The sequence below is a fragment of the Nymphalis io genome, chromosome 11 (genome assembly GCF_905147045.1).
Source record: "Nymphalis io chromosome 11, ilAglIoxx1.1, whole genome shotgun sequence".
NCBI lineage: Eukaryota > Metazoa > Arthropoda > Insecta > Lepidoptera > Nymphalidae > Nymphalis > Nymphalis io.
Genome location: NC_065898.1, coordinates 8,744,836 through 8,760,212, shown reverse-complemented (window position 1 = coordinate 8,760,212; position 15,377 = coordinate 8,744,836). Strand labels below are relative to the sequence as shown.

At 31.7% G+C, this 15,377-nt stretch overlaps 1 long non-coding RNA gene across 1 annotated transcript; it reads left to right on the top strand.

Moving 5' to 3' along the window:
* Positions 1–13,808: 13,808 nt before the first annotated feature.
* On the top strand, positions 13,809–14,915 carry LOC126771999 (uncharacterized). Its single transcript, XR_007669592.1, has 3 exons — positions 13,809–13,917; positions 14,013–14,208; positions 14,660–14,915. It is a non-coding gene; the product is annotated as an uncharacterized LOC126771999 (long non-coding RNA).
* The last annotated feature ends 462 nt before the right edge of the window (positions 14,916–15,377 follow it).

Below are 15,377 nucleotides of genomic sequence, written 5' to 3'. Positions count from 1 at the left end.
ATATGATATAAGGATGGTTTTCACTGGGTTAGAATAGTTTTCTAACATAAAAATAAGCAAAAATTGAACAATAAACACAATGAATTGATATATAAATATATGATAATGCACTAGTTATGCGATAAGGAACAAAAGATTTTATAATTCTATCTTTGTCTTTTGTAACGTAATTTTCGTTCTCTTTCTTGTATAAGTAAGAAGGAAATCGTCATTGCGTCTATTACTTTCTCTGTCTACGATATGAATCTATACGCCATTTTTTCGTAAATCTTTAGTGAATTTTAGTTACCTAGTAATTTTATTTAAACAATGATGATTGTCTGACTATAACTTTAGATTACCGATTCATTGATTATTATTGTAACTTACCGATTATTAGATTACATCAAACTCCATAACAAGGTTACTAAGGCGTACCTACTAAAAGCAAATCTTAACCAACATTGTTGCAGCCTCAAATATGTCTCCAATCTATGGAGTGCAAATGTATTGTAAACATATAGGTAAAATTGTAAAGGTATTATTTTATTCGCAACAGTGGTAGTCGTGTAAGTCGTGCCAGTGGTACGAATTGCGACAATTTTAAAAGCTTAATTTGAAAATTAATTTAAAAACGATTTAGTTTTATGATAACTAACTTATAATAGAATAATATATAAGTGAATAAATGGTAAAAATTGATTTTAGATCTTTGTCTCCTTAATCTCAAACAGTGGTGGATTCGCCCGATGTCGCAGAGGATGGCGGGACGTTCTCTCGGTTTTGTTGTTCGCGCTTTTTTCTGTACCGTTGACGATTTCTATATAACTTTGCTTCGTCCGAACATTTCGTCGTAATTGAACTCCTGTAATTTTTTTAACACTAAGTCTCCGGACTACAAAAACATATTTTGTCATTTGCTTAATTACTTTTAATAATTAGTTTTAGGTAAAAAAATTTTTGTTAGATGGTATAATACAAATATATTCTATTTTCTTAATAAAATATCTAAACATTAAAAAGTTTAAGGGTACAAACGTTATGGGATTAAAATATGAATACCAACCTAACAATCCTTTTAGGAACATTGCACCTTTCAGCGACGGTGTTGACAATATCGTCTACTAATTTGGGGTCCAATTGCTTTTTCGGTGGTTTATTCGCAAACGCTGATGACAAAAATGTATACTAAGGTGCGATCTCGATATCGATCTACGTTCTTCTTACAATTTATTATATTCATAAAAAGTGAGAGGTTTAATAAATTTTAATAACTATAAGGTTGATCATAGTTAAATAAATTTAGGTTTAGAGAATATGTACAGGTCATTCACTTATATGATTCACCTAAATTAAACTAAATAGGCTCGCTTGAAAATTTTTAAATTATTTTTACAAATTTTCCTCGCGTATTCAAGGGAGGATTCAATATTAGGTTTAAATATAGTATAGTACAGCCAGTAATAGTATCGTGGTTATAATACTCTAATAATATTTTACTTCAGTTATTATTTGATCTAAAACATTTGAGAAATGCATCGGTTGCGTACTGTCTCATATGTAACGAAATCTTTTGTTTGATATTTATTGGGAGGTAAAATGTCGGGTACTTGAGTATCCTTAGTTCAAAAGAAGCCATTTTAGGTTTATCGTTACCTGTGTTGCGACGCCAACAGATCTTGTTTCGACTGTTAAAATTTAAACGTTATAAATTAAAATTAATCCTTATTCAGATTTGTTATCTATCTATAATAAGAAGCTATCACTTACAAATATTTTCGTAATTACCTTGACGGGGGTTGTTGTGCAGCTCCAGGAGCTGTAAACTTATACAAATTTTTGAAGTACGCAAATACTAACTAGTACCTCGGTAGGTATATATTAAACATAGGTAGCCTATATATATATTTTATACACGAGAATATAGTAAAGATTGAAAAAAACCGTATTGAATAATTTGAGATTGTTTCTGTCGAAAAATAAATACTTCAAAAATGTATACTACGACACGATCATTCGATATACGATCTCGATATCGATGTACGATCTTCTTACTATTTTATAATATTCGTAAAATATACGACATTTTATAAATCTTAATATCCATAAGCCTGGTCACAGTTAAATAAATTTAGGTTTAGAATATATGTAGGTATTTTTACACTTATATACACAGTAACAGCCTGATGATATATTAATAAACACAAATTAAGCACATTCAAATTCAGTGGTGCTTGCCAGGTACGAACCCACGATCATCGGTTAAGATTCACGCGTTCTAACCACTGGACCATCTCGGCTTTTCAATTAACCTTGGTGGCGCGCTTGAATTTTTTTAACTTATTTATTACAATATTAGGTATAAATGTAGTATAGTACAGCCTATGTCCTTCCTTGGGGTTTCAGCTTAATACGAAATATCATGTATAAAGCGTAAGAACCAGACAGACTATTATTATCGTATTGTATAATACGTTGTTCTTGTATAGTCATGTAGTAGTGCTTCCATCCACACTCCAACAACGACTGACTTCTCTCTGCTCGGGTCGGTATTTATATAGTATCGTTGCCATGGTAACGGAGACAAACGAATGAGCTTGTATGGTAGTTTATTCAGAACAATTTTTTTTTAAATCATCACTACAAAATTGTCGTCCATTATCAGCTGTTATTATTATTGGATTCCCTAATCTACTAAAAATTTCCTCAATTATTCGTATTATGTCCATACTTGTTATTTTGCGAAGAATCTTTACTTCCTTATACCGGCTGAAATAATCTACGATTACAAATATGTAATCGTTGCTTGGTAGGGGCCCTAGCAAATCGATACATGTATCTACCCAGGGTTCGCTTGGTAATGCCCTTCTTTTTAAGGGGTTAGGAGGATTGGGAGTTGAGACTAATGTGGTGCACATTAGTCTCAACTCCCTTGCAGCATTTTATTAAGTTTTCCGTTTCCTTGTCATACCAGGCTACAACACTTTGGACCTTAGCCACGCCTTCATGGAAACTTTTCCCGGGTGTCCTTCATGAGCAACTTCCAATACTTTACTTCGCAGTTTCTTTGGAATTACGATCCTTGTCCCTCTTAAAATATCTTCATAAAAACATAGTTCACTTTGAAATATTTTGTAATTTTTTACTTCTTCCCAATTGTTATTATACAGGCCTTCTCTTACTTTCAAAATTTCTTCGTCCTGTTTTGATGCCTCTGAAATTTTTTTGAAGGATAGCGCAATTGGTCGGCTAGCTTCGACAACTTGATGTATATAGCTTTCTGAAACGTATTGTGGTAGTTTTTCCGATTTGTATAATATTGATAAGCAATCTGCAATGTTTTCTTTTCCGGGTTTATAAACTACTTTGAATCTATACGCTTGAAGGCGTAATAACCATCTTTCTATTCTTGCACATGGTTTGGATTTAGGGCCAAATATAACCTCTAGTGGTTTATGATCCATCACTAGCTCACTCTTTCCCAAATAAAAATACATAAAAATGTTCGACTGGTCTGGGCAAGACCAAAGCTAAGCCTCCTTTTTTGTTTGACAATATCTTCTCTCGCAATCAGTTAAAGTCCGATGACCATATGCTATAATTCGTGGTCCGTGATCGTTAATTTGAACTAATAGCAGATCCCAGTCCTACTGGACTGGCATCTGCTATGACTACAGTTCGGTCATTGACGTCATAATATCCTAAGGTGGAAATGTCGGACAATGCCATTTTTAGTTTGTTAAACGCATATTCCTGTTTGGTCCACCATAAAGTGGTGATTTCTGTGGTTTTATTTTGTTTGTTTCTCAGTAGCATTTTCAGCGGTTCCGTAGTTGTCGCCAAGTTTGGAATCCATTTACCAACGTAGTTTATTAATCCCAAGAAGCTCTGAAGCTCACCTGTGTTCATTCTCCATTGAACATATATATATATATATAGTTGATATATATTTGTCTAAAGGTTTAACTCCTTTGTAGGACAGTTCATGTCCTAGAAATTGTACGTTTTGTTCTCTGAAGACACATTTGTCTTTTCTAAGAACCACATTATTTTGTCTGAGAGTCTCCATAACTTTCTATAATCTTTCCATATACATATATGTCATCAACGAAATTAATTACACCTTCACACCTTAATAATATTCGTTCTAAGGTCTTTTGAAAAATTTCCGGAGCACTCGAGATCCCAAACATTAGTCGCTTATATCTAAAAAGACCTTTAGTTGTTATGAAGGCAGTTATATGTCTAGAAGTAGGATGGAGTCCAATTTGATGAAAAGCGTCTTTAATGTCCAGTTTTGAAAAGTATTTTGCATTTTTCATTTTCGGAAGCAGTTTGTCCATAGTGGGTAATGGATGATTTTCACGTAATATGGTTTTAGTAGCCCGTCTCATGTCTACGCAAAGCCTAATTTCTCCAGTGGTTTTGAAGACCGGCACTATTGGAGATACCCATCTCGAAGACCTTTGAACCTCTTCAATAATGTCTCTCTCTATGAGTTCCTGAATTTTCCTCTCAACCTTTTCTTCAAGTGGTATAGGTATCCTCCTTAATGGTTGAGACAGCACAGCCTGAAGAGTATTCGCTTCGGCTATTATGTTTGTTAATGAGAATGTATCTCCATTTTGTAGTATTTTCTTCCTGAGCTCTTTTGAGGAACATTTTTCGGTTATTTGATCAATTATTTGGTCTTCTTTATCTTTAAACTGACACTTATCGGCTTGTTTTCTCAGCCGTACCAAAAAAATTTCAAATTTCTCATTTGTTTCCTGCTTTATTAATCGGAAAATATGACCTTACTTTGTTTCGGTAGAAAGAATGTATCAAGTTTAGCTATAGCCACTTCAAAAACATCAACTCCATCATCTGGTGACAAATTTGCTCCTGGTATGTTATAAAATATTTCTTGTAGCTCAATTCCTCCAAAATGTAGTAAAGACGCTCGTTTCTTTTCATTCGTCTCGATACCAGCAGCATCGAGATAAAAAAGCAGTGCCCTCTTCCAGCGCTCCCATCTTGCCCCTACCGAAGTAGGCTCTCCTTCACAATCAAATTTATCCAATGTTAATTGAGAGCTCATCATTTAGAACCTGAAACTGATAAATGTATTTTAACTATAATTGTTAACTATGTTTGACGTCTGATGATATGTCAACTTATTGACCGTGGCTATATACCACTGTTTATTAATACTACTGCATATTAACTTTGTCATTCTTTCATGACTGTCAATTTAATGACCAGTAGCTATAATACTGCTTATTAATTTTGTCATTCATGCATGACTGTCAATTTAATGACCACTAGTTATACTACTGCATATTAATTTTGTCATTCTCGCATGACTGTCAATTTAATGACCAGTAGCTATACTACTGCTTACTATTGCCTTTACTTACGTACTCACTAGGTTTAATTCCGAATTAAAAGGTACCTTCTTCCTTTTTTGTAAGAAAAAAAAGTTTAAATCCTCGTCGCCAATGTATAATACGTTGTTCTTGTATAGTGACGTAATAGTGCTTCCATCCACGGTCCAACAACGACTGACCTCTCTGCTCGGGTCGGTATTTATAGTATCGTTGCCATGGTAACGGAGACAAACGAATGAGCTTGTGGGGTAGTTTATTAATACTGACATACACACATATTATACACGTATAATAACTCAACATTCATATTATTATTACATTATTTTATGATGTCAAAAAAGTATGTTAATTTACGTTTTGACGTAATTTAATTTACCAAAATAAACGTATCTACCTACATGTAAGAAAACGTAGCAACCCTCTTCAAAGACAACATGAGTAGTTGTATTGTGTATGAAGATTACTGGGTTAAATATGTGGATAATAATAATAAGGAATCGATAGGTATCCGATTGGTAAGATAAGTTTTCATTCAATTACAAAATCTTAATTTTATTTAATAATGTTTAAAACCTCCTAACCCTGTTTTAAGATTATCTCCTTAAACTAACAAAAGCGATTGAAGATGAAAAAAATATATTTTAGAAATAGTAACATTTTACAACTTTAATACATTTTATTCATTATATTAGGATTTTAAAGACTTCTTATTGTCCAGAAAATGTATAAGATAAGTCTAAAATAATACAGCAGTAAAGTGCTTAAACATTAATTGTTTCAAAGATAATCAATAACTTAGTCCTATTTTTTATGATCCCTTTTAGGGTACTGGACAAAGAAAGAAGATAGGAAACCTGAAGGCTAAAAAAGATTATTTTTTATAAATGCAAGTTCTTGGTACCTTAAGCCGCTGTGAAACAAAATTTCATTCAATATGAAACAAAAGAAAATAACAGAAAGGAGCCGAAAGTAAAGCCAGCTTATTTACCTGATTTCAAAACAATGGGATCGTCTGCTGGTTAAAAAACAGCCCCTCGAGCGAGTTGATTTTTTAATCGGGTTGCAAATTTTCGTCCATCTACGTTGAGTGATAGCGTATGTCAGCGACTCGCCAGAATTGTCCCCAGGATCCATAATAATGAGACAATATAATATAAATGAATTTAATTATATTTTTGATCAACTACTCAGTACAACAATCGTCAAAAGAATGCCAGCCGCCAGCAAATCCTTACTTTTTAAATAACTAAATTACGACATGTTTATTTTTAGCAATAATATACCATATGTACTTTATTACAAATATAATTAATATTAACGTTTTATAATTATAAAAACAATATTAAATTATTTTTATCTTAATTAAAAGTCGAAATATATTTCAATTAGCTTAATTATTTATTACTCACTATAATAAAAACATGCACCGGAAATATCGAGTTTACAGAGTCGTGACAAAAATAAATCATATTTACATTTCAAAATTATTAAAACAATATTAGATAATCATAAAACATACCCAAAATATCTATTAAATCTTATTTAATTTAATTCGTTACTTATAATAATCTGTAAGGAAATCATAATGTTAACACCGTAAGTACAAAATGTTAGTGACTTGCTTAATTCATTGATCATACCAAAATTATTTTAATGAGAAAGTTCTTTAAATTATGAATTATAATTTATTATTCCACATTTTATTCACTTTATAGCAAAAAGTTGTTAATAATATTTCCCGTGTTGTCTAAGTTCTGAATTAGATATCGCTTTACAAATATATATAAAAATTTGGTTTAATTTATTACTTACAATGAAACCAGACGGCAGCACGGTCCAGCGCCCATATAACTAACTATATATGTACATAACATTACCTATCTAGGTTTAAGTGACATTCTTGCAAGAATAACTGAGACACTAAATTGGCAATATCGGTGAGAATTTATTTATTTATATAGTGTTTAATGTTATTTAAAATATTATTTATTTATTTAAGCATCTTGAAAATAGCTAAGGAGATTCTCAACTATTTCCTCATATTGTTTTATTTTTTATTTTTTACTTTCATATGTATTTAGGACAGACCTAAAATGTTTGGTTCATTATAAAATTAATAACTGTTTGCGCCGCTCGAACTGACTGAACGCGACGCCGCTGTAAAACGATTATTTGTAAAATCAGCCGCGCATCGTCGGTAGTGGGGAATTAAGCGCGGGAGTAAGACGTGTTTCAAGAAGTCAGCAAGTTGAGTTGTTTTCGTTGAAGAAGTGAAGTCAATTGAAGCGAAGATTATTATATTAATATAAAATAGCTCTTTTAAGAGCTTGACATTACGTCATACTACGTCATTGCATGCTGCTTCTTGTTTCAAATAAACAGTTCTTTTCAGAACTATTCATTGTTTCAAACGATGATGTTGTATAATGAGGCATGCGTGGCGTGTGTATTCTTGTTGCTATGCGTACTGCTACACCTATATTGATTCGATTTCAAAGTTCCGTTATCCTTTCCGTAGAAAACCTTTTCGCCTCGCAAATTTTATATGTACTCATGCGAGATGATTTAATATTTATTTATATAATTTGTATTTATTATAAAGCAAACAAATTTATTTAAATTAGATGTTATATTAGTGATTTACTAGACCGTGAGAAGATTTAATTCACTATGTTTAAATATAGAAATATGTACAGGGATTAAAAAAGAGTGGTAAGTAATGAGACAGAAAAAAAATTAATGGAATTTTTTTTGCAAATTATTTGAAAAATAGACTAAAATGTAATGGGAACTCTAGCTGAACAGACTTACAGTATTCTCTCTGACATTATGTTATGTGGGTTATCGTACCTACATAACATAAACTAATCATGAATGTATCAGCTATGCCGCCCGCTTAAATATTTTTTTTTTAATAAAAAATGTTTACGTTCAAATTTCTTAATTGATTTTATGAAAATATTATATTAAACATGTATTTTTTCAGACAAAATATTATTACTAAATAATGAAATTTGTATATTTGGACTCAATCAGTTATATTATTTAGTACAAATTTAATATACTTACTAGATTAAAAAGATACAGATAGAAATATTAAGAGTTTAGCCGAAAACCTTATATTTTATACCTGGAAAGGACAATTGAAAAGAATGGTATTTTGAATAGCTGCTGACAATTGCTATCGGAAGCTTATTTGAACTTAATCTCAAACAGTGGTGGATTCGTCCGATGTCGCAGAAGATGGCGGGACGTTCTCTCGGTTTTGTTGTTCGCGCTTTTTTCTGTACCGTTGACGATTTCTATATAACTTTGCTTCGTCCGAACATTTCGTCGTAATGGAGCTCCTGTAATTTTATTAACACTTAGTCTCCGGACTACAAAAACATATTTTGTCATTTGCTTAATTACTGTTAATAATTAGTTTTATGTTATCTGATTTTTTGTTAGATGTTATAATACAAAAAATATTCCAATTTCTTAATAAAATATCTAAAAATTTAAAAGTTAAAAGGTACGAAATTTATGGGATTAAAATATGAATACCAACCTAACAATCCTTTTAGAAACGTTGCACCTTTCAGCAACGGTGTTGACAATATCGTCTACTAATTTGGGGTCCAATTGCTTTTTCGGTGGTTTATTCGCAAACGCTGGTGACTGCTTTCCAGTTAAGGAATGAGTAGCTAGAATTCTAAAAAGGTTTATTTTTAAATTAATCATTTTTATTAATATTTTCAAAGTATGCTTGAAACTACCTATATTTACAAGTACTATATTTACAAGTATGTTTGAAATATAACAAAATATTTGTTCTATATTTGGCTATTATATCAATTGCAGTCAAACAACGAGATTTATAAGAAGTAAAGGTAAAATATAAGCATTGGTGGTAGGGCTTTGTGCAAGCTCGTCTGGGTAGGTACCACCCACTCATCAAATATTCTACCGCAAAATAGCAATACTTGATATTATTAAAAATACCCGAGGGCTTGCGGGTGCGTTGCCGGCCTTTAAGGAATGAGTATGCTCTTTTCAACAGAGTGAACATTCTAGTAACAATAAACTTGATTACAAAAACATTTCGCCGGAGTTCGATCCTACGGTGTACAATCAATGCACAGATGTATGTGCGTTAAGCGCGTAAGACTATTACGATGCATAGAACCTGATCAGCTACTTAACTACTAGTTTTGTTGGAGTACTAGGGAATAGTCTTATCAATGGCAATAAGAGACAGAGATCCAACAGGAAATAGAAATGATAACAGACACGGTAAAATTAATCTCAGCACAGACTTCTAGTATCTTGGCCATTATCAACGATAACTGGCTGCTTACTGAATTAGAAAGAATCTGTGATATTTTGAGCAATAATTTATACAAAGACAAAGTAATTTTTGATGAGTATTTCCTAAAGGCGCGAAGTATAAGGTGTGTAAATGAATCACGATGATATCGAATATGTGGGTTAGGTTAAGTTAGCGTTTTTAAAAATTTTTAGTTTCTAAAAATGTCCCGTTTCATAAAGGAATATGTTAAGACTTGAGTAGATTGTGTTTATGAAAAAAAAAGTTAAAACTAGAGAAGGCTTACTCCAAGCTATTGACAAAATAGAAATTCCTTGCCACGCTTGTACATCGACCATTTCGGGCTGTTCGTTAAGACTAAAATACTCACATACTGTGAACTCATTTACGAAGTTTAATATTTCAGAATAGGTATACAACATTTTTAGTTTTATTTTCGTAGGATATTAGTATTTATTGTTTTTTGCCTGGATTTAGATAGGACAACATAAGGTTGGGCTTGTAAAAAACAGAATTTTTGAGAAGCAGAAAATTGTGTCTATTCAAACTGAGTATATTAAAACTGAAATTTAAATTTGTATTTTCAAACAACTTACTTAACCAGCTGTTGAAATATTTCAAAACGTACAAAAGTAATAAAAACTGTCTATAATTTTACCTCGGTATATTTCATAAGAATTAATGCCATGTTTATAAAAATGACTTCGCAAATAATGTATTATTTTAAAACAAATTTGGTTACTATAGAAAAGGTTATAGTAAGTTAACCTTAAAAGATAAACGTATGCTATCGTGACTTTTTTTAGAACAACTTTTTTTTTCTTTCAAGAGTGTTACGCAGCGCACGCAACGGAAGCTAAAGTGTATACATCTTCATGTATTTTTAACATTTTAATTGATGCTCCAATCCTATTGGTCGTAGCGTGATGTTATATTATAGCCCAAAAATTTTCCTCGATAAATGGGCTATCCAACACTAAAATATTTTTTTAAATAAAACCAGCAGTTCCTGAGGTTAGCGCGTCCGACCAAACAAACTCTTAAGCCTTATTACGTTAGTATAGAAAAATAAAGTTTTGTTGGTTAAATAGTTTTGTTTAACCTGAATATTTTGAAAAAATTGTGCATATGATCATGTATAAAATAAATTTTGGTTCAACCCATTTAGGTCACAATCAAATATATTAAGTAAAACTATAAGCATCACTGGAAGTCCCCTGATAAAAAAGAACGCCTTAATATACTTTTTCACATCAGAATGATATTTCATGCTTCTTACTTTAAACTCACAGACATCCATACAACCATTTATCCTATACCTGTAGGATAGCTAGTTAAATATATAGTATCGAAAAACAAAATAAATGTGTATTACATATATTTATGTATTTATTAAGTATCTACAATAAAGGATACACACTTAAAAGTACATTACATCATGGAATAATGTTTTTGTGCAAATATGAGTTAAGTACAGAACAAAATATAAAATGTATTTCAATAGTAATAAAAATTACTAATTTCATTCAAATTATGCCACCTGTGTATTCTACCAACCCGCATTGGAGCAGCGTGGTGGAATAAGCTCCAAACCTTCTCCTCGAAAGGGAGAGGAGGCCATGGCCGAGCAGTGGGACATTAACAGGCTATTACTGTACTGTTACTGTAAAAACTAAAATAATGAAAATAATAATAATACAATTTTAAACAAAACATTATGTATTGAGAAACAATTATTTAAACTTATATAATTCTAAGGTTAATATATATAGGTTAGTGTGCTGTTTAGAAAGCGCATTATATAGTCTGCAGATCCTTCCTTAGCAGCATAGTGTCCGAGATTTGAATTGTATGTAGAAATATAAAAGTGATTGTAGACGTTTTTGAGAGATAAGAGAGAAGATACATTAAGATTAATTTGTTGAAGAAAGTTGCTACAATCTAATGTTCCATTTATTATTTTATGCAACATAAGCATGTCAGTTATTATTCTTCTGGAGTTTAGGGAGGTCATCTTATAGTGCTGAAGCCTATCTCAGTAGGTAGGAATACTTTTAAGGTCAGATTCACTGTATGACAGGTGGAAGAGAGAACGTTCTTGGATGCTTTTTAGTCATTTAATGTGTCCATTTTAATGTGGGTTCTAGATTATATTGTTGTATTCAAGGATAGGACGGACAAGTGTGTTAAATAATATAATTTTGGTGGGCGGCTTCATAAAATCTTTGGTATTTCTTAAGTCAAATCCTAATAATTTAAATATATTGGTATAATTTGTTTTTATTTCGTAATAAATATACAGTTTATTTAAATAAGCTACTACCCTAATCTAATAGAATGTATTACAACGAATACGGACAGAGATTAACCAGGTCCCTGTTACCAGGAAACGCCATGCGTCTCCGATATACGTGTGTTCGATGCAAATAACGCAATGTTGAAGTCAACAGCATATATAATAAACAAAATCTTTATTTTTGAGTTAGTGATCTGTTAAAAAAAGTATGCATAGCTACCAAATATTTAAATAAAGATACTAAATGGGTACTACATGCTGGTAGTATTTTAAAGCTGATCTATCACTTTGTACAGTCATTTTGATGCACACTACAGCGCGGCAATCGGCGTGCTTTATATATATAAGCGTAGGCGCGTTTAACCGACAATGGACCTGCATAAGCTGAATCCTGCATGAAGCTATTTTATGTGTTTGATCATATAGATCTGAATGTAAGTTACATTGGAAGAATCTGAATATCTGAAACTGATATATTTTTTTAATTTGTTTTTTTTCCTTTCAACTTTCAATCATCACCATTTTAAAGACTATCATTTATAAGCTTAAGCTAGAGTTTCAGCTAATTCAACTGAACAGTTGTTTTGTAGCATTTTTTATCGAATAAATGTTCAACGTGATTCTTGAAATTGACATAACTTTTTATCTATTTATAAACCGATTGAATTAAGCAAATACTAAATTTTATGTGAAGTTTTCCACAATATATTAGTGAAAACCGCATGCAAATCAATCAAGCCGCAACAAACGGACAGACAAACAAACATTGTTTTGGGTTCTATTGCATTGATAAAGGCCCCCAATAATAGTTTTACTCCTATTTTTTTCATGTAGAGACAGCGATCGGTTACATTTTTGTTATATGTATAGATGATTGATATAAAGAGGCTGGTTATAGCCTATTCTTGGTTTTAAGGGAATGAAAACAAGGGTAAAACTACTGTAGCACCAGATCGAATGCAGCCGTATTGCTTCGTTAGAACTTGATATAATAGTGATATGAAATGCGATGATGATGACAACGAAGAATCAGAGTAATTAATTCTATTTTGCCATGTTTTTCGGATATTTGTAATTGATATTATTGATTGATTGATATTTTGGCTACAAAATGTGTTTGTATTGTTACAGGTCAAGAGCGAGAATGGATGGATTCGCAACTTGACCTTTGATTTTCTATTGGAGTTCGGATTGGTTCACGACTTTACTTTTTTCTATGGTTGTATGTACTGGCGAGAGACGGGAGTGAGAATGGATGGGTGAGAATGGATCGCTACCTGTATTCGTCACGTACATACCTAATTTTAAGGATTGAAAATGTTGAAAAAGTTGGTTGTTTTATGGTAAAATTGTTGATAATAATTTAGTTTTAAGGGTTAAAGAAAAAATATAAAATTGAGTTAATTACGGACAATGGTTGACAAATGTTTAGTAAATCTATGAGTTTTTGTTTATACTGTGATATGGTTGTTTTGATGTAATGTAATTATCTAAAGTTTGAATCCTAAAAGTTTTATCGTAATGTATTGTATTTTTTTGTATATGTAAGTAATATGAATTACGATAGTTTAATTTGTGGTTTTAATTTTTTTTTTAATTTATTTATTTTTCATGCAATCGATAAGTCAGTTTACCGAGTGTAAGGTTCTCACCTGAGACGTGTATGGGGTCATACACGTTATCTGGATAGTCGAGTGTAAGGTTTGACTGATTTTTAATAATTATTTTGAGATTTTTAGAAAATAATTGTAATATTTTTAACTAAATTAACACTGGTTGGAAATTATTGAGCGTATAAAACTACGCGATATATAAAAAAAGAAAAAACACGGGAAGATCGACTCGTTCGATGGTTGCCAGGGTGATTGCAGGAATTCAAATAAAAATTGTAATTGAATTGTAAAATATTAATTAGTAAAAAATTATATAACAAGATACGTGTGGAAGAGAATAAAATGTTTAAAGTAAATATGAAGGATTGTTTTACTGGGGTATTCTTACAAAAGATATATTGATTTTATATCAGTTTATATTAATTTTTCTTGTTTCTTGTGTTTAGAACCAGTATTACAACAAAATGTGCTGACGAAAGCAAAATGTTTAGAACACGCGTACAAAATAAGAAGAAGCGCTAAAAAGTTAAGAAAGAAAATATTTCTCCCTATAACTCCGATTGCTCAAATTCATCTAATTAATAGTAAACTAAAAATTAGAATTAGGTAATGGGGTCAAGGGAACCGGGACACAAGTTACAGGTATGTGAGATTATCAATCTATTATGTGACTATTTTATTTGTTTTAAGAAAAGTTGCGGGCTCCAATAAATAATTTTAAAAAAATAAGTTCTGAAAATTTAGAATACCGATTATGTTATCTAATGTTTCATAAGCCGAGATGGCCCTGTGGTAAGACCGCGTGAATCTTAACCGATGATCGTGGGTTCAAACCCGGGCAAGCACCACTGAATTTTCATGTGCTTAATTTGTGATTATAATTCATCTCGTGCTTTACGGTGAAGGAAAACATCGTGAGGAAACCTGCATGTGTCTAATTTCACTGAAATTCTGCCACATGTGAATTCTACCAACCCGCATTGGAGCAGCGTGGTGGAATAAGCTCCAAAACCTTCTCCTCAAAAAAGAGGAGAGGAGGCCTTTAGCCCAGCAGTGGGACATTCACAGGCTGTTACGGTATCTAATGTTTCAGAAAAAATGCATAAAATGCAGTATCCTCTTAACGTGGATCGTGGACGTCTGGACGCTACGTAGCTCCGCCGCTGGATAGGGACTCATAGTGCCAGTCCCAAGCTTGGAACAAGGAGGAGAGTTGGCCGTATGCAATAGTTGAGAACGTGTGATATCATTTGTTTAACATAACTATTAAAATTTAATTTTTTAATTGAATAATATTTTCGCCAACCAACTGAATTTTTAAGACAGACACGGATGCTGTCGTTTTATTTTAATCAAACATTAATATTTACGAAATACTTAATAAAATTAATCAAAACAACTTCATTTTTAATATGGTTAACATGGACTGCAGTGAAATTAGTAATAATTAATTGATTAATTATTCCTACTCGTAGACAGAGAAACTAAGCTTATCTGTCTACGGTACTACTATAGTGTGAGTGATATACCATTATAAATTGTGATACGAATATTTATATATTGTTAAACTCAACGCTACGACCAACGCGTATATAATTTAGAATAACCTAATATTTATTGAAGTTAATTTGATTATAAATTTTGTTTTAATGTTATTTAACTTCGTGATATGATTTTTACAACGACCGACATTATAATGATTTAACTTTTGTATAAAAAGCGATGTATTTACAATGAACAATCATAATTATTGTTGAACTTGAACAGGGTGGTTACTCTGCCTCTTTAATGAATATTGTATATAACAACAC